Below are 21,155 nucleotides of genomic sequence, written 5' to 3' on the forward strand. Positions count from 1 at the left end.
GAAGGGGCACTAAGAAGTACTTAACCACTGGCTCAGGTACAGTTCTACAGGTGGAAGGAAAAGCTCAGAGGACTGGTCAAATTTAGCAAAGATGTGCTGTATCCTGACAAGCGCTGTGACTGTTACAAATGTCTGCTTGTTAGTCCTGGCAGAGGTGCTCGGAATCCAGTGAGCACCTTGCAAGAGAGGCTGGGGCAGAGCTGAGTGCTGGAAGTGACTTGACCCCCTCTGTCTTCATCTGTGTGGTGTGGTACATGGAGCAGTGCAGCAAGAGTCACAGAACAACCGACCCTGAATTCCGGTGCTTGGGAAGGAAGAGAAGCTGCAGCTTAGAGTATTATAGGGATCATATTGTAAGATTGTAGATTTTTTTTCATACAGTGTTAATAGGAGGACACCACTGGTATGAGTAGGATGCTGTGGTGAATTAAAACCATGGTCAAGATTAAACTGCTGCATTTGTTTTGGCTTTGCTAAAGGCACTTGGATAGTTGGTCACATTATACAATTATGGCTCTGCCACATGGTGGGGAGGCAAAAGCTATGTGAAAACAGGTGACCATAAGAAAAGAACTATGAGGAAACGCACATATTTCCAACCTTCTTGGCTTTGTTCAGGTTGCTGCATGTGCTCTGTTGTCCCAAGTAAGCAAGGACGGGAAGGCAGGGAGGTTACAGAGAATCTGTTTTGTTCCATGTGGATACTTTTATTGCCTCAAAGATGAAAGCAATTTCTTTCTGGCAGAAGATTGTCCAGTGCCTGTCCCCATTGCTGTTCTGGTACTCTCTGTAGTGGCTGTAGAGGGATGAGGAGCAGAGTGACTACATCATTGAGGAGGAAGAGGCCAATTAAAACGCCCAGGGGGGAGATGGTGCTGGGCAGCCTTTGTCTGTTCCTTTTTTTCCGGAATGGCTGGTTTGTTAAGGGGGAGATGAGTTTCTAATTCCCATCAATGCGTGTTCTGGTCTCTGGCAATCAAGCTAAGTAGCTGTAAGCTGGAGGAGGGCAGCAGTGCCGCGGTGTGGCCAGTGCGGGTCTTGCGGCCGTTAGTCCACGTTTGGAATTGGTGGCATGGAAACGGCCCATTGAAAGGCAGTGATGCTGCAGGGTGCTGCTGCTATTCACCTAAACACTGCTGCCACAAGAGCATCAGCAATCTTAGGCTGAAGAAAAGAGATTTTATTTCAGAAGCTGCTGGAAATACAAGGCTGTAAAACTCTAAGGCAGGAGAATGATGTGTTATATCGCTGAATAAACCTGTACTACCATGCTCATCTCGGAGGATGAGATCTGACACTGCTCCATAATGAATAAAGCCAGGAGTGGGGTATTTGTGAGTTGTGGGATACTGGGACTATCCAACCTGAGCAGGAGCAGTAGCTCGGGAGGGGTTTAGCACACACAGGACTGTGGCTCCTGTAGCATCCATTGATGTACATACAGTTTAATTGGAAGGGCTCATCTGTTGTTAGACTGAGGCACTTCTAGGGTAGCTGCCTTTTGTAAAGACTAGGGAAATTGCATTGTTAAAAATGCTTAATGCTCCTCATGGGAAATAAGGATATTTTGGTGTCTTTACTAATGGCAGGAAAATAATGGGCCTTGTTCAGTGCTGTGAGTCTTGGGATACGAGTGGCCCTGGTGCGAAAGGCTAAAGCCCCAAACTGCCAGGGGAACTGGCCTGTTATGTTAGCTGCTCCCACCCAAAATACAGAGAATGATGAATTCCTGTTACCTGTGAGTACATTTGGATCCAGGTGTGTTTTGCAGAGTATCCAGTGTCGGGATTTGAAAACAAACGCAGGCAGAGGTGCTCACAGAGACAAACCTCCTGGCCAAATCAGTGCCGGCACAATGAAAACATGCTGCCTTGCTTGGATGGTTGGGAAACTTTCCTCTTAGGAGACTCATCTCCTCTGTCAAACCCCTCACGAGGGGAGTGTTGCTATGAATAGTGGATTCCCCAGCACATGGTAAGTGCCTCCTTCACCTAAACTTGTCCTTTCGTAAGGCCTGGGGCTGAGCTGGTCGTGCTCCAGGCAGATTTGGAACCGGCTGCACTTTTCACACATTGCTGATCTCTGAATTAGGCCTGTTAAATGAATAAACCAGCTAATTACACACAAATCCTATCAAGGGATTTTTCTTCCTCTGTCAAAGAGGCAAGCTTTTAATATATGCAAAACGGGTTAGAAAGCTCTTTAGCACAACCACTTTAGGAAGCAATAGTTATAGCCCTTTTTCACTGGGTGCTTCAGCAAGTGAAGGCAGTTCTCACCTTATCTGGGCCTCTGTGTTTACACCTGGAGATTTCTCTTTTGATTAAGTGGGAGAAAGTGTGAAAAAGGAGCCGAGACCCCCCTGTCCCTGGTCACTGCACACTGACAAAACCCTCCATGGCAGCAGGGTGAGCAGCGTGTAGCTGCAGGGGCAAAACAAGGCGAGTGGCATCTCCTTTGTGCAGAAGGGGAGTCTGCTCTTCTGCAGGTTAGCGGGACCAGAAGGGAAGCCTGGGCATCGTTAATTCACTACTGCTCACAGTTTGTTGTCAGTGTGTGATAGGGGACTGTTCTGGGTGCAACTACTGGATGTGTTGTCCTTTAATGCCCGGAAAGTGCCCACAAAACGTTGGGATTAGGGGATGGTGCGGTCAAAAGCTGCGGTTTCTCATTGCTTAATGGTACAGCCTGTCCTGCAGGGCCAGGCCTGGGCACGCTCCGTCCTGTCAATCCAGAGCTATTGAACGATCCAATTCCCCTTCCAGGAAGTGTTTGCACTGGATCAGCAGCTGCTCCCTGCTGTGGAGGATGCCAGGTGGCTCTGCCTCAGAGACAAGAGCCTTGCAAGGAGTCTGAGCTACCTCCAGAAGAGCAGAAGAAACTGAGGTCGATAAGTACTGAAAGACAGGAGCTTGTGAAAGGAAGATGAGTGAAACTGTATGTGAATAAGGAACACCACTGGCTTGCAGAAAATCAAACCCCAAAGGCTGTAATGCTAGAAAGGTGCAAAGATGCATTTTCTTCATGAGGTCTGAATCCTGCCCTGGTGCTCCTTGCTTTTCTGTCCTGTCCCCCCAGATTCCTGCTCAAAGGCCCCGTTTGTAGCAGTGCAAACGCAGCACAGCCAGTGTCTTCATTGCTGTAATAATCTGTGAGATTGCTGACTCTTTGGAGCAGGAGGAGGCATCAACTTTGCAAGCGCGACCTAGGAGGCTATTTGAGAATAGCAGACAAGTTTAAAAGCAGCTCTGAAGTGAGGAGCGGGCGCAGGAGATGAGTGATGAGCACGGAGGAGAGGCAGGTGGCACTTCGGGGAGCTATTCAGGTAAGAGGCCACATAATGGAGCCAGGGGTGGGAAGGCTCTCTCGTTACCCATTGGCTCTGTTTCCAGGCTTGCAGAGGGAGCATCTCTGCTTTGTAGCCCAGGCTGCTCCTAGGACTCATTTCCCTCTAATGCTCTGACGTTTCAGTCTCATACAGTCTCTGCTGCAAAGCTAGACAAAAGGCCCCTTGTCATCCCCGTGGAGCAGATGGGAAGCTGGGGGTGCGAGGTTTGGCTTCCTCCTAGACGTTATGGAGCCGTGCCTGCCCCGTGGCTCCGGCTGCCCCCGCGCTACCTTTCGAGGCAGGATTTGGGGCACGGTGCCTTGGTCCTACCCTCAGAAAGCAATCCACCTCATGGTGAGGCGATTTCCCTGTCCATAAGAGCCATGGGAGGTGTGAGGGTAAATGCAAGAGCTTGTGCTCCTCCCTTCCTCCCTGAGCCCGTGGGGATGGATGCAACCTCTGGGCTTCCTCAGAGAGGACAGGGACCATCCCAAGGCAGTGGGATCCTGCACTGCCCGGGAAGGGGTTTTGGGCAGCGATGAGAAATCCTCCCAAACCACCAGCAAGCAAACCGTGTCCCTCATTAAGTCACCAGCGTCCTAAAGCAGTCAGTCACTACCTGCTTGCTCTCCCTGCCCCGCGCTTTGCAGAAAGCTCTTGAATAACGGCAGTTGTGTGGAACCAGCCAGGGCCGAGCTCATGGGCCCTGGCTCGCCTTGCGAAACGCCTGTTTTGATCTGCTCCCCAGCAAAGCTGGTTTTCATGCAGTGAGACACAGCGCGGGGGCTCTGCGTTTGGCAGCTTATGAGGACCTGACCCTCGCTTGCTTATTTGGAGTGGTGGGACAGACGTTCATTGAACTGACCCAGTAAATATCAGCCCGCCTCTGATCAGAGACGTCCAGGAGCAGCCAAGGTCATTGGTATTCAGGGATTTTAAAGCCAGAAGCCGCCGTTACAGTCTGGCTGGATGAAAAAGTACATTCCAGCATGTCATCAAAGGTATCAGCACTGCCCTGCGGGGAGAGGGCAGCTACAACGGGAAGGGGAGAGCCAGGAACCTCCTTCTGCAGGAGCAGGTCTGCAGTGGGAAGGCTCCAAATGCGAATCTGAAGTGAATCCATCTCCCTCCTTCCCTGTGCACTCTGGTGATAGTGATACAGGAAGGGGCTGGTTTGGCCCACGTTGGGCTGGTGGGTGGCAGAGAAGCCCTTTTGCCAAAATCCAAGAATTTACGGGAAGGTAGAAGTGTTTCCCCTTCAAGACTCACCAGCGTGGGCTTGCACAAGGTGCCTTGCTGCGTGCACCTCAGGACGAGACGTGCAAAGCTCACTGTTCTGTTGGGAAGAAGTGTCGTGTTTTGAAGTCTTTTTCCCCTCTTTTTGCGTGTGGATATCGAGAGATCTGAAGCGCCCATGTGTTTGTGCAATGTCCACGTGCTTGGCTGTTTCTTGATGTCCACTGGCTGCTGCCTCTTACATCTAAGGCTGCGATACTTGAAAGCGAAGCGGTCGTGTAGTGCTGACATAAAAGGAAAAGAAGCGGCACAATTTAAGCTCCTTTCTGTAGTATTTGGTTTGGCAGCACAGCTTTCAATTCATTTTTATCTAAGGGCTGTTCTGCATCCCGCATTTTTTATTTATCAGACACGGTAAAAACACTAAATCATAGAACAATTTACCCTGCAGCACCCCGAGGTGTAAATGGGATTTGGGAATAAGCGTTAAGGGGTGACGCAGTCAACGAGGGGCCGTCGTTGCTCGTTTGCAGCTTCGGCCCCGGCCGCTTTCAAGGTGCCCGGCCCTCCCGTTGGAGCCGTCCCGCGCGCTGCGAATGGCCGTTCTGTGTTCTCGCTGCGTGCGCTGGAACATGCCCAAGTCCACGGAAATGAGAGCCCTGATTGTTCGGGCTGACATTTTTTGTTCTCTTTCAAAGGGTTTTTTTTTTCCTCCTTTGCACCGTGCACATCCCGGGCTTTGATAAATGAGTCTCTCTCAACGCTGTGGTAACCAACCTGTGCTAATATTCATTATGCAGAACCCGCCAGGAAATGGTGTGAGCTGGGGAAATAGAAAACCTTGAAAGGAGGGGGAAAAACAAAGAAACTTTTTTTTCCTGGGGAAATTGCTTTCTAATACTTAACATTTCTGGGGTGCTTCAGAACTTTGTGGCAAAGCTCTCCTGATGGCATCGTACCGACGAGCTGCTGCTTTAGACCCCCTGAAAAGGGGTCCAAAGGGGGCCTGGCCTGATGTAAGAGGTGCTGCAAGAGCCACCAAGCCATAGGCTGGGTGTGAATGTGCCCTGTGCCACTGAGAGCAGAGCCCTGCAGCAGGCAGGTGGCATCCCAAGGGAAATGACGGGATGAGGAGACAGAAGAGCTCATGGCTCTCAGGATCGCGGTCACTGTGCAGAGGTGACACCTTGTTGCTCTCGCCCATCTGCTTGGTCATTTGTTTCCCTTTTTTCTTTCTTTTTGCATCCTATGACCTAGACACTCCTGCAGATAAATACCTTCATAAAACAGAATTAAGTTGCTCCAAAAGGAGCTGTGCAACGTGCTGGCTTCAAGTGCTCCCGTCATCTCCCTCGACCTTGCTCAACGACTCCTGGTGCTTCGCTGGCGGTTTGACAACCTCCCCGTTGTACTGGTGACTCGATTGCTGGAATTATTGTAATTCAAATCCCCCTCGGGTGGTTTTTAAGCCCTGCGAACAGTGTTACCAGCGCAGCAGGGAGCACAGCATCTGTGAGCAGGGCTGCATCTCCATGTGTCCAGAGACATACGGACACACAGGCATCCCTGGGCGCTATTCACGGGCCTCAAGGTGCTTCTGAAAGCTCTGGTGCTGACTTTGCCATGCTCAGGTGCCTGGATTTGGGTGTTATTGGCCTTTTAATCTCCTTTTGACGACAGAGCTGGCCGTGCCACCCAATGTGGGATCTGCCTTGGAGGACGTCGAGTTCTGCTGCATCTTTCTTTGATATCCCGTGTTCCGGTCTTCCTTTCCACGGGGATGTTTCCAAGACGGAGCATGGAGCAGGCAGGGCTGCTGCATTAGCCAGGGCAGGCCCTGGAGCTCCGTGGGAAGCACAGAGTTTAAGCAGTTTGTTTACAGCTCGCTCTTTTTCCAGCACACAAATATTTGGGAAACGCTCTGTCACTTGTTACGGTAGTAAGTGCTTCAACAAAGCCCGAGAAAGCCACAGTTCCCAATTCAGTAGTTCATCCATATTCAGGGCTTTTTTTTCCTGGATCAAGGCTCTAGTTTCTGCCCCAAAGACCTTGTATTTGTGGAACAGGCGGCATGACTGGCCAGGCTGCACATGTATCATTTCCTAGCAGGACCAACTGCAAAAAAACAGCAATTTCAATCCATTTCTCCAGTCCAGATTGCATCAGAGGAATGAACAAAAGGGTCCTTTTGAACAGATTTTGTTGCACTGTTGTAAATTTGTGTGCACTTGACTGTGCGTGAATATGCTCCAACTGATTTAAATCTAATTTACATCCCCTTTGCTTTCCCTGCAACCCGCACAGCCTATTTTAAATAGAGATAATTGTGTCTGGGATGGGCTTGCGTCCCTCCCGTGCATTGTCCTTCGAGTGCTGTGACACCTCTAGAGACATCTCTAGTAACGTGTGTGACAATGAGATTTGAAATTCCTACGTTTCCTGGATTTCTACAGCAAACAAAACACCAAACACCCGCAGCAAACCATGTTAATTTAAAGGGTAGATTTTCAGATATCAGGAAGGGAAGGGAAGAATATAATCCGTTTTTTGTGAGTGGAGTTAGGTCATCTCTAAAAGCCTCTCAGAATATTATCTTCCAAGCTAATCGCTGTATTGACATTTGCCCGTTTCATTAGAGCTCAGTTTTTACTGCATTGCTGAGGTTGGAACCTGACTCATCTGTCATGGTCAAGGGCTGGTTTGTAATTTCATGATGGTAGAATAAAAATTTTCTCTCTTAGTTTAACTGCTTGGGCTGAAGTGGTGTTTGCAGAAATCCCAAAACTGGTGGGTTTTGACTTGCCAGTTCCTACTTGTTTTTGTCATAGGTTTTTATTTACTTAGCAAAAACAGTGCTAATTTGAAAACAATAATGTTGAAACACTTCTGAAAAGAGGTAATTAAACCTACATACACGTTTGTTATGTGTCCTGTAATAGATGCAAGGGCTAAAAGAAGGAGAAAAAAAAAATGTTATCTAAAGCTGCAAAGAAAAAACAATTCAGGCCAGAACTAAGTCAATTATCCATGTAATAAACCTCCACGGCTGCTGACTGAGCAGATAAGTGCATGGTCTCTACAGCCACTGACAGTAAACTCTGCAGCAAAAGGGAGGTGTCAAAAAAGTTTTATGCACGAGCAGAACACAGCTCAGCATCTGAAAGGAGACAAAAGTTGTTTGCAGCATCCTCCTTTACCCTGGGTAAGAATTCTTCTGGCATTGCACTCATAAACCCAGAAATGCTTTGCATCATTATTATGTAAATGTGTTTCTTCCCTTCCAGACTGTTTCTAAGGTTTGCTGGCTGCACTGCAGCCACCTTCTCACACCCACATGAACGTTATCTGGAGTTGGCAGCGCAGTCAGGGTTGTGATGAAAGACGTTAACTCTGTTCACACAACGGTGACCTATTTTGTCTGAAAGTGATTTCCCTGGTGCATCACTGTCTGCTTTCCGTCCAGTCACTAAGTGGTATTTTGCCACTTTTTTTTTTTTTTAAAGGAAGATGCCTGGTTTGGATTGTGGAAGGGTAACAGACAAAACACAGTGTGATTTTTTTTTCCCCTGTAACATGTGAATAAGAAAATGCTGAACGGTGGTAGTGGCTGTCCTGCCTTGAGCCTCAGTGCATGCAGAAAGGGTGACGGGCACGACGGGACGTGGTGCCTGAGGGAGCTGAGGGGAACAGCTCGGGATGGGCTCTGGGAAGAGGGGCGAGGCAGGAGCAGCCCACGGAGTCCATCCGGCCCCAAACGCAGGTCGCATGCGGAGGTGTTTTGGGAGCCTGAGGCCAAAGGACGCGCAGGGGCAGCCGCTGCAGGGGCCCTGTGTGTCGTGCGGCGCCCGCAGCCCCGGCGCTGGGGGGTGAGCAGCCGTGGGTGGCTGTGCCCTTCGGGGTGATCGTGACATCGTGATCGTGTCCAGACGCCGGCAGAAGCAGCACTTGGTAGCCAGGGCGCTTGGGGAGCAGAAATTTAGCTGCACCAGAGCGTTAGGAACAGGCAGCGGTAGGGCCTGGGATTTGGAGGATTACCATTTTGTGTGTAGGTGCCTTACACGGCACGTTAGTGTGCAAGTCTCTTTGTGGATTTAACCAATTAGCCTTTCTCTGCATCAGCACTTCTGCACCTCCCAGGAGCGCCCAGGGCTAGGCACGCAAAACGCTGCAAGCGTGTCGGAGACCGCCTTGTTAGAGGCCTGCTAGCACCTCATATAGGCAATCCATATGTAAATAGAGCGTTTTACATGCGGGATGTGCTCAGTCATTCCATCATCAATCTCTCCAGTGGGCAGCGGACCAAGAAAATCTGCTGTCATCAGGCCGAGGGGCAATGATCTTCCTGTGCAGCGTTCAGATCTTCCTTGATCCTTCTCGTGTTGACTGAATCTTGCACCATTTGGCTGGTAGAAGATTTCAGGACACGTTCAGCTGCTTTGTTTGTCACCAGTCGCAGGAAGACGGGTGATTTTGCTGAGGAAATGCTTTAAGCACCACTCCTGAACCAACCGCTGCTCCAAAATGGCTGTGTCGGGCGTTTCTGCTGGGCTCCTCCAGGCGCTCATCTGAATGAACTACCTTTCCACGGGAACGGGGTCCCGGCGGGAAGCGCCCGCCCGGCCGCGGGGGGAGAGGCCTCGGCCGCGCCGGGCCCCTCGTGCCGCCCCTCACGGCGCGTCGCGGCCCTGCCCGCCCACTCCCCCCCCCCTCCCTCCGCCTTCCCCCTATTCTTTTAAATCACTTCCATCCACTGCTCCCATTGGCCCCGTGCGCCCGCGGCGTCACGTGGCGCGGCGGCCGCTCCAATGGCGAGGCCGCATACTGGCATGCGGGCGCGGCCCGGCTGCGTTGCTGGGTGCCCATTCGGTGCGTGCCGTGCGTGCGTGCGTGCGCTCGGTGTGAGGGGAGCAGCGCCCCGCGCCACAGCCCGCCCCGCCGCCCGCCCGCCCCGCCATGCCCCTGGCCGCCCGCCGCTGAGGCACCGCGCCCGCCCGGCCCTGCCCGCCCGCCCGGCCCTGCCCGCCGCCTTGCCCGGCACCGAGGGGAGCCGCCGCCGCCGCCGATGCTGTAGCGCCGCCCGAGGTGGGTGCGCGCCCGCCGCCGCCGCCTCGCGGCCCCTCGCGGAGGCTCCGCGTGGGGGACGCGCTCGGCGCGCGCGGGGGGGCCGGAGCCGCTCGGCGCGCACAAAGGGGGGCGGTGTCGGGGTGCCCCTTTATTTATTTATTTATTTCACCGCTTAACGCGCTGCCCGCGCTTGTTTTTGATCCGTTATTTATTTTTATTTATTTCTAATTTTTTGTCCCCGGGCGCAGCCGTTCTCGCGGTTCCCCCCCTCGCCGGGGTTGGTTTGGGTTGCGCGCAGCGGGGCCGCGGGTTCCCCTCGGCGGGGGCGATGCCTCCAGGGAGGGCCCCGAGGGCCGCGGTCAAAGCGCGCTGCCCTCCTCCCATTCCCATTAAGAAATGGATAAAAACCAGCAGCGTCCTTAATAAATAGCGGCTGGTTGTGGAAGGTGCACGTGTCAAATGCTGAGCTTCGCATCCAGCGCTAACAGAGAGGCGCTTGTTTTGTGTACAGCGCTGGAGCCCGCGGCGGCGGGAGGAGGCGCCTCTGCGCGATAATAAAGGCATTTCTGTTAAAGGCTGCTGTTAAATATCTTGCCCTGGCTCCTCGCCGCTTGTCCTGTGGGTCGGGGTCGCTCGGGGTGGCCCCCGGTGGTTTTTGGCGTTTCCTGCCGTTTTTCGGCGCGCGGGAGCGGGCGCGCACAATGCACGGCCTGGGGAGCTCATTGTTCTTGCCCGTGTCGGGAGCGTGTCCGGCGCCTCGGGCCCGGGCACCCACGGACGGAGCAGCCCCCGACGCCTCCTGCTCCTGCCCCTTCCCATCTTCTCCAGGGTGACCTCTCCCTAACCTTGCCAAGAGGCCAAAGAGTGAATCTGGAGCTAAAGGGCAGCAAAACGTTGTTCTTGCCTCATCTTGTCCCCTCTCTGCCCCTGCCATTCTCCGCCTGTAAAGCAGGAGTGCGAAGTGAGGCTCCAAGGGATGCTCTCCTGATCCCATCGCAACTTTTCCACCCTTATCCACTTCCTTCCTGGAATAAAATAAATGAATAAGTAAGACCCTTTATTTGACTGCTGTATTATCAGCACTGGGGGTTTAGGTCTGGGGTTTGCATGCAAGGAGAGCCACTGTCAAGGGAGAATACTTGAGATTAACGCGCCCGGATGGCAAGTGAGTAAAAGGAAGTGTGCAGAGGTTAAAAGGTGACTTTAAGGTGGGCATGGTTTCCGTTCTTGATGACTGTTTAATGGTTTTGTTTTTACAGTGGTGTCTGTAGAAACAATTGCAGTGTGTTGTGAGCTGCTGCACTGGGACTGGGCTGCTCTGTAGATGGAGGTGGCTAAAGTCTCAGAGAGCTCGCTGGTAACTGCAGCTAGCTGCAGGTATTGAGGTAGGTAGAAGGGGAAGAAAAATAACACATGTGCATTAGGGAAAAATGTCTCTTAGATCTTTTGGAAAAAGTGAACTAAGAGCAGGAGCAGCGACTGCTGTAGTTTAATGCTGTAGCATTGGCTGAAACAGGGGACTTCCACATTGGGGTTCTTTAAGAGCTTTTAACGTATACATGGGGCAAAAGAGTTCCTCGGTTTTGTCACCTGTGTAGTGATTGCATCTGCCTTGATTTTGCTTTTAACACAGTTCTATCACTAGCATAGCTTCAGTGCAGCTGGCGGTCGTAGGTTGGGCACAAAAGCTACATTTTGAGTTCAGAGAAGTACAGTAAAATGCTTGTGCTTCCTCTCTGTGGCTTGTGGCTTTCTGATTCCTGGGGCATGTGCATTTGTGCTATGAAGCAACCGAGGAGATTGCTCATCAGCCCAGCAAAACCTTGGCTGTCCCTGAGCACAAGGTAGTAATTTATTTATCTTTATTTAGCACGTAGGGAGGAAAGGAAAGTGGAGTTAGGAGAGCCAAGTCTGCCTTAAGCAGTAATTAGGTAGCTGGATTAAAGAAGGGTGACTTCTTTGCATCTAAGAGTTGCTGTTACTGTAGTGTTTTTTGGCTGTTTTGCTTTGTGTGTGTGCGCAGAGGTTCATGCCATGGACCCGTGGGAATAGATTTTGAGCTGCTGCAGCAAAGGGCACAATCAATAACATTCACAAATGCAGAGAGAGATGGTGTGTGTGATTCTTAATGCTGATTACAGCTTAGATGAGAACAACAGCATTCTGCTGTTGCAGTTTACTAATTGATTTTTGTTTTTAATAAGCATGTTACTTGTGAACTTAGCATCCTCAGTGCAAAATGCATCATTGTTCTAGCCACACTGAGTGGTTATTTCACCCATAAAGATGTTATTTCACTTCTGGGAGTGGGAGGCAAAAACGTGCTATGAGTGTATAGAATTTTGCAGGCGTGTGTTGCCGGCTGTGTAATAGCACAGCAGAACCTGTGTTATCTTCTCAGCTGAGCTGTTCATATGCTAAGATTGCCTGGGGGCGGCTTTGATTTCATTATCTGCCATATTTAAGGACACTGTGTCAGTAACATACATTCTACACCCTGGCGTATGAAAATAGGGCTTGCATTTTCCTTCAATAAATGTATAGTTTAATAAAAATAATGACAATTGGAAGACAATTATTTATGAACTAGTCCTGAAATGAGCTGAGTGAGCAGACACTTGACAGCTATATAAATTCCAAGAGGATGGTTGGGTAGGAATAAACCATTTAAAAAATGGAATTCTCAATGTTCATAGTGTGTAGTCTAGTTATAATCTCTAACGAGACATCAGTGGACTAGCTTTTTGAAATGCCTTTCTGAGAGATTCCCAAGTTGTACGTTAACTAGTTGTGGTACAGCAGGACTAGCGAATGGTGAAACATTGCTTTTGGGGTATGCATGTAGACTATAGCAGGAGTATTGTCCATCAACCTATACTTGTGCAGAGTAAGCTTGGAAATTCATGGAATAGGCACTTGAACAAAGGGCTTTAAAATAACTGTTTTAATAGTGTATAATGGCAGAGCAGTGTATTAGCAGTAGCTAGAGTGTTTTTGGAACAAAGAGGGCTTGTAGGAACTAGATTCCTAGGATCCTTAGAGTTCATGCATAGAGTTCTATCCTCCCAGCAAAAGAAGAAAAATAATCAAAAAGGCAGATGGAGGAGCAGGGAGTTGTACGTGAATGATCATTTTTCTTTTTTAATTGGGAGTGTGCTTGTATTCCAATGATTTTTTTTTTTTTTTTTTTTTAACATTGCTCTATTGCAATGGGTGAATCAGGAGGTGCGAGAAGTTGGCATGGGAGGCATTGGAGGAGGCAAGCGTGGAATTCGGGAATGATGTTGCCAGCGAGCTGCTAGGAGGAAAATCTGGGCCCTTTTCTCGAGGAGTGATAGGAGGTGTTTGGGAGCAGGATCTACAACGCAGCATTGTGCTCTTTATGTTGGCTTGCCAGCAGCATTTTACACGAGCTTTTATAATGTTGGTAGCTGTGCCCAACTGCTCTTTTGAGAGAGGCTGATGTACGAACAAAGGCGTAAACAAGATATGAATACTGCGCTGCTCCTTTTGATTTAGAACTCTACAGAGGCAAGGAATTGCTGTAACTCACTGAGAAAAAAACAAACAGATCGAAATATTAGCTGACTATTCCCGTTTCTGTGGGGTTTTTGTGAATACAAATGTCTGTTTAGCTCACTGAGCATACTGAATGGTAGGCTGACCTAACAAAAAGGGAAACTAACTTGGGTGCTAACATCAATAACGTCAATTTTCATTGTATGCATAATGATTGTTTTTATATATCCTTAGAAATGTGCGCATGAAATGCGCTGCATCGAACCTAGTGGTGGTTCTGTGAATGGTGTGCGTCATGTGTTTGTATTTGACGTTCTAATTCTGTTAAAAATGCAGTTATGAAAATGTAGGACAGCTTAGGTAGTATGTAAATTTGACGCATTCAAAAGTAAGTTTTACAACTGAGTTATCTAAAGCCAGGTAATGCGTTGAAAAATGTAGACTCTGTTCTTCCTCTTACCGAACATGAATGAGAATTTAGTGGACTGTTGTTTTAAAACTCAAGGTAAATGAAAGAAAGTGCTCATTATTTTTAAGGTTTATTCAATCTAAATATATAACCTACTGAGTATATTAAACAATGTTCTCCTGCCGTTACTGGTTCATGCGCATCGAGAGTCAATTTTGATCTATTCCAAATACGTAACTTGATTTCTGTTTTGTAATGATGAATCTTACTTGTTTTTCCGTAGTGTACACAGCGTAGAAGAAAAGATCATGACCATGACTAATGAAGCCTGTGTTTTTTTTGTGGCAGACAAAGCTTGCAAGCCCTGAAGCTTGCCCGCTCCCCCCTCGTGCCCAATTCTTTCCTCTTTTTCCCCTGTCCTTCATGATAGTTGAATGAGTAAGAGGCATGGAGGAGCCTATTGACCAGCTGGCTGGCAAGCAAAATGTAAAATGCAGCTTCTGTCTGGTCAAAACTCTGTGGGAATTTAATTAGAGAGGTTCTTCCTCTCCACCTGCTGCTTTGCACAAAACTTTCAGGAATGTTGGCTAATACCGGGATGAATGTCGAGGCAGGCTTGGATGAAATACAGCGGGAACCAAGAGTTACTGATGTGTAATGAGAGGGCAGGGGATTCAGGGGTGGGGGAGAAGTGGCTTCTGTTCCTCAGGAAACGACCAAAGAAAATGGAAAAGAAGTTCTGTCACCTCGTGCTAATGTATATGTGTATGTGAGCAGCTTCTTATTTGTGTTTGTTTTTTCAATGCAACATCTGGGGTGTCAAGGCATTTCAGTGCAGTGTTCTGGGGTGCTGGTCTAAAGATGTGTGAAGGTCGAAGTGTAATTCATTTTAGGAAACTGGAAGAATTTAAAACGGATGGACCTTGTTTGATCTCAAATGTCTTGTATGATAACTTCTTGTATGATAACTTCTGTTAGTGCCTTTCATTTTAGAGGGATTAGAGGCAACCGGCTTATTACCTGGTTTAAAAAAGTAAAAGAAAAAGCAAGCTTGGTTGATAATTAATCAGTAGGGTGTTGTTACAGATGCTGCAGGATCAGATTTGTGCAGGATATCAAAGTTATTAAATGTCTGAATGTCTAAGAATTATGATTTTTTTTTTTAAATGCGTACGTGACCATAGCCTGCTAACGGGAGGAACCACGAGGCACTAGGAAACAGGGTGTTGATGCTAAAATACCTCTTTCTCCTTGTCCTGATTTAAAGGCTTCACCGTTCATGCATGCTAATAGGGAAAATGACCTGAATCTGCAGGAGGGAAGTGACAGTGCACCAGAGATCTCCACTTGCTTTACGGGTTCGGTTTCTCCAGGAAATTGTACTAGGTGAAACAACCACTGTGCTCGGTAAATCAAAACTTTCAGTTTTATTTTGAATTCCGAAGTAGCACTGGACATGTGAGAAGGTTCTGTAGAGCATTGCTTCGTGGTGCTGGGGGGACCTTCACAGCAAATACAGAACTAGAGGTTTCCCCCTGCAGCTTTCAAGATTTGCTCTGGACTCGGAAGACTTTGAGTTGAAGGGAGTTGCTTATCTCTTAAACCACCCTCCCCCCCTTTTTTTTTATTTTTATTTTTTATTTTTTTTTTATTTTGTGGGGGGATTGGAGAGGATGTTTGGGGTCTTTTGTTGTTGGGAGGCTTTTCCTCAGGCTTTTCCTGTTGTTGGGAGGTGAATGTTTCTGCATGAAAGGCTGATTAATACTTGGATAAAAAAAAAAGAGACCGAGTCAGTGTTACTGTATGTGCTTGAAAGAAAATTTTGGCAGTGTCCTGGTTATGTTCTGACCTGTTGAAATAGTCAAGGCTCCTGTTTGAATGCCTTGAGCCAAGTTCTGAAATGCTGTAGAGCTGCAGTAGATGAAAAGACAATGATGCAGGTAGTCTAGTAATCTTAAAAAATATTGCCTTCCTGTGAATTAGTACGATAAAAGAAGACTTGTACAATGCGACTTGTAAAAATGACATTTTTGCTATATGCCTGATGTTCCTTGGAAGATCAGTAGAAACTGATGCTGCTTCAACTTATATTTTCCTTTTTTGGGGGTTCTTTTTTGGGGGTGCTTTTGTGTGTTTGTTTTTCCTCTCTGTGGTTCTGATAATCCTCCATGGAGACGCTGGGATTTCACCTGCTGTTACCTGTTTTTGGTGACCAGTGTGAGCCTCAGGAGCTCCCCCTCTCGGGGTCTGCTTTTAATGAAATTGTGTTCTTTACAAAATAGTTTAGTTGGAACATAGTTTGAACCTCACTTAAATATTTTTCTTGAAAAGCAATATGTTATTCCGTGGTGTGTGAAGGAGCCCTGGACTCTGGAGAAGGTCTTAAAAGCTTTCTGTTTAAAGCTCAATGAGGTCCATTCTCTGGGTGCCTGGATGTGCTTTTGAGTCTCTATAAATATCTCTTGGTGAATGTGAAATTTGTAGTAGTTTGAGAGCGAATGAAGCTGTTGCCAGTCACCTTTGGGTTCCTCACAGTATTTTAATACAGAATACACCAGGCTTTAAAGGTACTTGAGGCGTATTGCTTCCTTGTGCCCTTGATTTTAATTTCCACTTAGGTTTTCTAGAATTTTTATGTGGAAACTTTATGCTTTAGTTACAGAAACATAAAGGTTACTCTTTATGTTTCTTCTCTTTGTGTGCTCTGCTTTGCTGTGTCTGGGTTCCACTGCATCCTAATAATGCCTTTTCTGTGCTCAGTAATCAGGTTTTTTTCCCTTTATATAACTTAATGTTTTTCACATAACGTGGGCTCATTACTTTGCAGCCATTGTTATCTGGTAATGTCCATGCAACGTATAAGGCTGTGAGATCTCCATGGGTTGTTACGTAATCCTGACATAAAGACACTGAAAGTCCCCTTAATGTTGTCATCTTCATTAATGCATCTCGGTCTGGCGTGTTGCCCGTTACAAACAATAGTCTTTCTTGGAAAATGGAATCCCTCCCCTGACCTTCTCTTGAACATTAACCTGCAAAATGTAATCGTGGGTCCTGCCCTACTGGTTTTATTAATGAAAACTTTCTTGTAGCTGCTCCACATTTTATGTGCCTTGTGCTTTGTACTTGGAACAAACAAAAACTCCTGATAAGGCTGGAAATAGCAGTGGTAGTTGAAGACAGCTGAAAAGCCAGCGTGTTACTCGTCTTCTTCACTGTGTCCAGTTGATACTGGCTACAGGCCATTTCAGCTCAACCAGTTTCTTGAGAACTTGTCGCAGAACCTTAATCTGGAGTAAAACAGAACAAAGTGTTTGTAATTAGGGAAACATAAAATGAAAACGGTATCAAACAGATCAGCTTGACTGAGCCCAGCAACGTGTGAGACCCTATGCTACTGCTGTTGATTTTTATCTCTGCTGACACAAATCTAACAGTAAGTCTTAGGTCTTAGACCTTCTGTTTTGAAGCTTTAATAGAAAGGTTTCCTTAAAAGCATCAAAACTTCCTGTGTGTGGAGTGGCTTCTTTACATGTGGGAGTGTCTGTGGTACCTGTAAAAGCAGGTCCAGCATCAACTCCTGCATGTACCTTACATACAAGACGCTGTCGAGGTTTATGCAGAACAAGGAACTCGATCAACCGACTCTAGCACTGGGAAAAGCTATGGACTTCCATATGCATGGCAAAACTGAGGGATATAAATGTGCTACAGTGACAATCTTTGAGCTGAGCAGTCCTGGGGAAGGGTCTGCCGCCTTTACTGTTACAGTATGTGTGTTCTCAGTGGTGAAAGGTATTTTAAATTGAGAACCTAATGGATTTTTATGGGGGAAACCTGCTTGGGCAGCATCGCTTAAACAGCCCTCTGAGATCATCAGCTGCCTGGTTCCCTGATGCTAACAGTTCTCAGGATCATCAGTTTCTACTTGCACAAATCGGACTTCAGGGGACAGTCATCCATGGCATAGAATAATTTTTCTTTCTTTTTTTAAACTTTGGAAAAATGTCTCATGTTCCGAAAGACTGCAGCTGCTAGAAATCTTTGTCAGGAGGAACTTGCAGAGCGTTGTATATGGTTGAGAGGCTTGCTCTGGTGACTTGATTGCCTCTGATTTTAGACTGCAGATAAAGTGGCTGTCAGGGTGGGCTGTAAGTGGTGTCTCTGTAGCACACAGCAATTTTTCCCCCCTCAAACCACTCATGTCAAAACAACCCTCTGCTTCTCTGGGGCCCGAGCACTGCAGAAACCTGTGTAAGAGGTTTTAGCAGTAGTGAGAAACCGCTTGCAGATAAAGGTTGTGCAAAAAGCCTCACATTTGGGAGGAGTACCAGGTAATGAAACCTATCAAATCATTTAAGAGAAGAGATCAATATTACTACAGTGCAGCATCTGAAGAGCTGGTTTTAAAACGTGAAAGAACTTCCATTGAGCAGAAGTCCCTCTGCCTCCTTTAGGACTCTCGTGTCCCTCTGAATTACCCTTGTCCATTTTCCTTAGCTGAGCGTGTTCCTGAAAAGGCAAAGGTTTTGTTGCATCTTGCTTTTTTTAGACAACACTGAACTTGAGGAGACCCTCTTGTCGTTGTGCTGGTGACTGTGTTAGCTGTGGCTGTGGTCTGAGGCTCTTATAGGAGGACAAATATTTACTGTGTGTTTAGTTCTCAGTGAAGGGTCAGAGCTGAAGTTTGTTTCAAGAAAACTGCATTATGTGACAGTGTTTAATTTTGCTTGCTTGTGCTCGTGTTTTTTTTTCTCCTGTAGGAGACTTGCTATTTTGCCAGTGTGGAAAGAACCTATGTGGTGCCTTTCCTCATGGCAAAGTCTCATCTGAAAAGGTTTTCTGAAAACTTTCTGGTTTAAGGACCGTGCTTTTCAGTAGGAATCATTTCACAATTCGCCTACATATACCTTCATTGTTTGTGTGTTACGATAGTTCATTATAAATATTTTCAAATATGTTAAGAGAACTCGTGTTGTGGTTCTGGATAATTACAAGGCTGAGTTGCACAGCTGAGGTCTGTGTGATGCAAAATGATTGTAGGCTGAAATTCAGTTAAGGGCTGTTCCTGTATCAGTAACAAGGTTGTTCCTGTGTCAGTAACAGGGTTGTGGTTAGTGCCACACAAGATGATAGAGGAAAATTTTGAATGTCATTGGCTTTGAGGAGGGGAAGGCTGGATCCCTGCATGGCCTACTGAGCGTTCCCTTTGCAGTCAGCCTTGACCTGCCTGGACTAGTTATCACTTACAATAGGTATGATCCAGTGGCTGTGGTAAAGATAAGTGCAAAAAGCTTTTGGGGGGGCTTTCAAGCATTTGATATATTTCTCAGAGAACTTAAAAATGAGAGAGAGCCACAGGGGAAAAGGAGGTAATTGGGAGAGCTTGGGAGTATTTAATGTGCTCATGGAAAAGAATCAGCACTTAAAGAAAGCTCTGCAGTCTTGCCTTCTGGTCAGTGTGTTTTATTTTATTTTACTTTTTTTTTTAAATGTGGGAAGATTTTTCTCATCTTAAATTACCAGACTCTGTTTAAATGATTACATGACATAAAACATACTATTTTTAACATTCCTCAAGTCAAATAAGGTTCTTGGTGTAAAAAAAAATCCCTCAAATCTGTGTAGGCTTACATCTGACAGCCAAGTGGCTCAAGGTCTGTATTTCTTGGGTAAGAAAATTGCTTTTCAGGTGAATCTCATGGTAACCTGTAACAGTGAATAATCTTGTGCTGGGTTTTCTGTAAACGGGTAGGATCTGTAACTCTGTAAACATGCTTCAGTTCATTTTAGAAATAGTGTCTCTTAATGCTGAAGCTAAGGCGAATGATAATTTGTGGAAATGAATTTTTCAGTGTGAAATGGTCTGTTGAATGCTTCTTTAGCTCATTTCTGTATACTTCAATTTACCAGATTAAGAAAGCTGTTAATAATAGCAGCTTTTGCTTTTTGAGCGTGGAAGGATTGGTAAGCATGGAGCTATATGTAGCATGTATTTTTAATTAAATTTGTGCTGGGGTTATCTTGTATTACCAGTTAGCTCCTAGAAGATTATGTTCATAAAAGGTTCATCAGTGGCTAAGTGGAAGAGATTACAGTGATCGTTGGCGTTGAATTATTTGTTGCCTATGCAGCATTTGTTCACACACTTAATTTGCTAGTAATAGCAGGCAACTAAAATGCAAGTTTCTGTAGTTGGAGTCTGCTCTAGCTGACAAAGCAGACTGTATTTTGGGGTGCTTTTTGTGGTGTGTATATATGTGTGCAGAATAGTGGGTTTTTTTTTTTTAAGAAAAATCAAATAGGAAAATAGTTCTTGATGTTTCTGCATAGTAACAGTGTTGCTCTTAATCCTGTGGTCAGAAAAATATTGTATTAAAAAAGGAAAACGTTGCCCTGCTTAGAATCCAGGGGGTTTAAATGATCACAGAGGACTAATAAGCAGATTATGAAGAAGAGAACTTCCATTTTATTGGACTTGCAAATCCTTGCCCTAATGGTCACTTAATATACCAAAGGTCCTGAAGGAATCATGTGCTTAGATAAACGATGTGCCAAAATATGGGGCTTACTATGACTGTATACCCCTAGATCTGTGTAGAGTTAAGTGTGAAGTGCAAATGTGGGGGGTTCCTCTCCCTATTACCAAAATCCATTAATGAATTTTACTGTGCTTGAATGCATTTCCTTGTGCTGCCTTACGATTCATCCTAAAGCAGTGCAAGTAAAGGGCATCCATCCTTAAAGTTTCTATTATGTTGGACAAAGAATGACATAACATTTCAAATAAACATCTGCTTAGCTTTTAATAACGGAGACCAGGCAGGTTGTAGGACGTCTAGCTACCTTTGCAGCAAGGAAAACCAAATAGAAGAGGTGTTCTGGACAGAACTCTTTAATATCTGATTATGTAAAGGCACGCTGTGGAAGCCTGAGTGATTAGACAGCGTGTGTGTAGATTTAATTTGAAGTTCAAGTGATGATCCTGCCTGCTGCCCTGCTCCTGGAAGTGTGAAAACACATTCCAACCCCAAAGCCAAATTTTCATTGCAAAAATGAATATATTGCTATATCTAGGACCATAGCTTCTTGTTTTTTTCCCCCTCGTTATGAGATGGTGGCTCTTCACCATGTCACGCCAGTTATCTCTTTAAAAAATAAAAAATTGTTGATATAAAGTCTGAACTTCCGTTGTCTGCTCAAACATGAATAGTACATGAATACTTTAAGTGAGATAGATGAGTTATAGTGATCGCTTAGTGTTTCCTAAATGTTGCAAGATTGAGAAAAGGTATATATTAAAAGGGAACGTCAATAAATTAGGATCAGCTGTCTTTGAATTTAATATTTCATCTGCTTCTAAGCCATAAAAATGTTAAATGCATTTTTTCAATTAGTAAGGCTTAGAGATTATTTTCTGAGATTTTAAAACATGTACTATATTTAATACATAATGCAAAAGGAAAATCTGGTTTCTTAATGTAAGAACATGGAAATGGAACCATTTGCATCACTATGCCATCCTCACACAGCTTTGAAAATAAATTTTTAGCAGTAGATTAAATATTGATACCTCTTCCTCCTCCCCATCCAGAGCAC

At 46.3% G+C, this 21,155-nt stretch overlaps 1 protein-coding gene across 1 annotated transcript in view; it reads left to right on the forward strand.

The window, feature by feature from the left end:
* The first annotated feature begins 9,617 nt into the window (after positions 1-9,617).
* RERE (arginine-glutamic acid dipeptide repeats) overlaps positions 9,618-21,155 on the forward strand; it is a 160,570-nt gene continuing 149,032 nt past the window's right edge. The window contains exon 1 of the mRNA XM_026050957.1: positions 9,618-9,646. The gene's annotated coding sequence lies outside the window, so the exon portion shown is untranslated. The remainder of the gene's footprint in view (positions 9,647-21,155) is intronic.

This window comes from Nothoprocta perdicaria, unplaced genomic scaffold, assembly GCF_003342845.1.
Source record: "Nothoprocta perdicaria isolate Ctin4 unplaced genomic scaffold, notPer1 scaffold_72, whole genome shotgun sequence".
Lineage (NCBI taxonomy): Eukaryota > Metazoa > Chordata > Aves > Tinamiformes > Tinamidae > Nothoprocta > Nothoprocta perdicaria.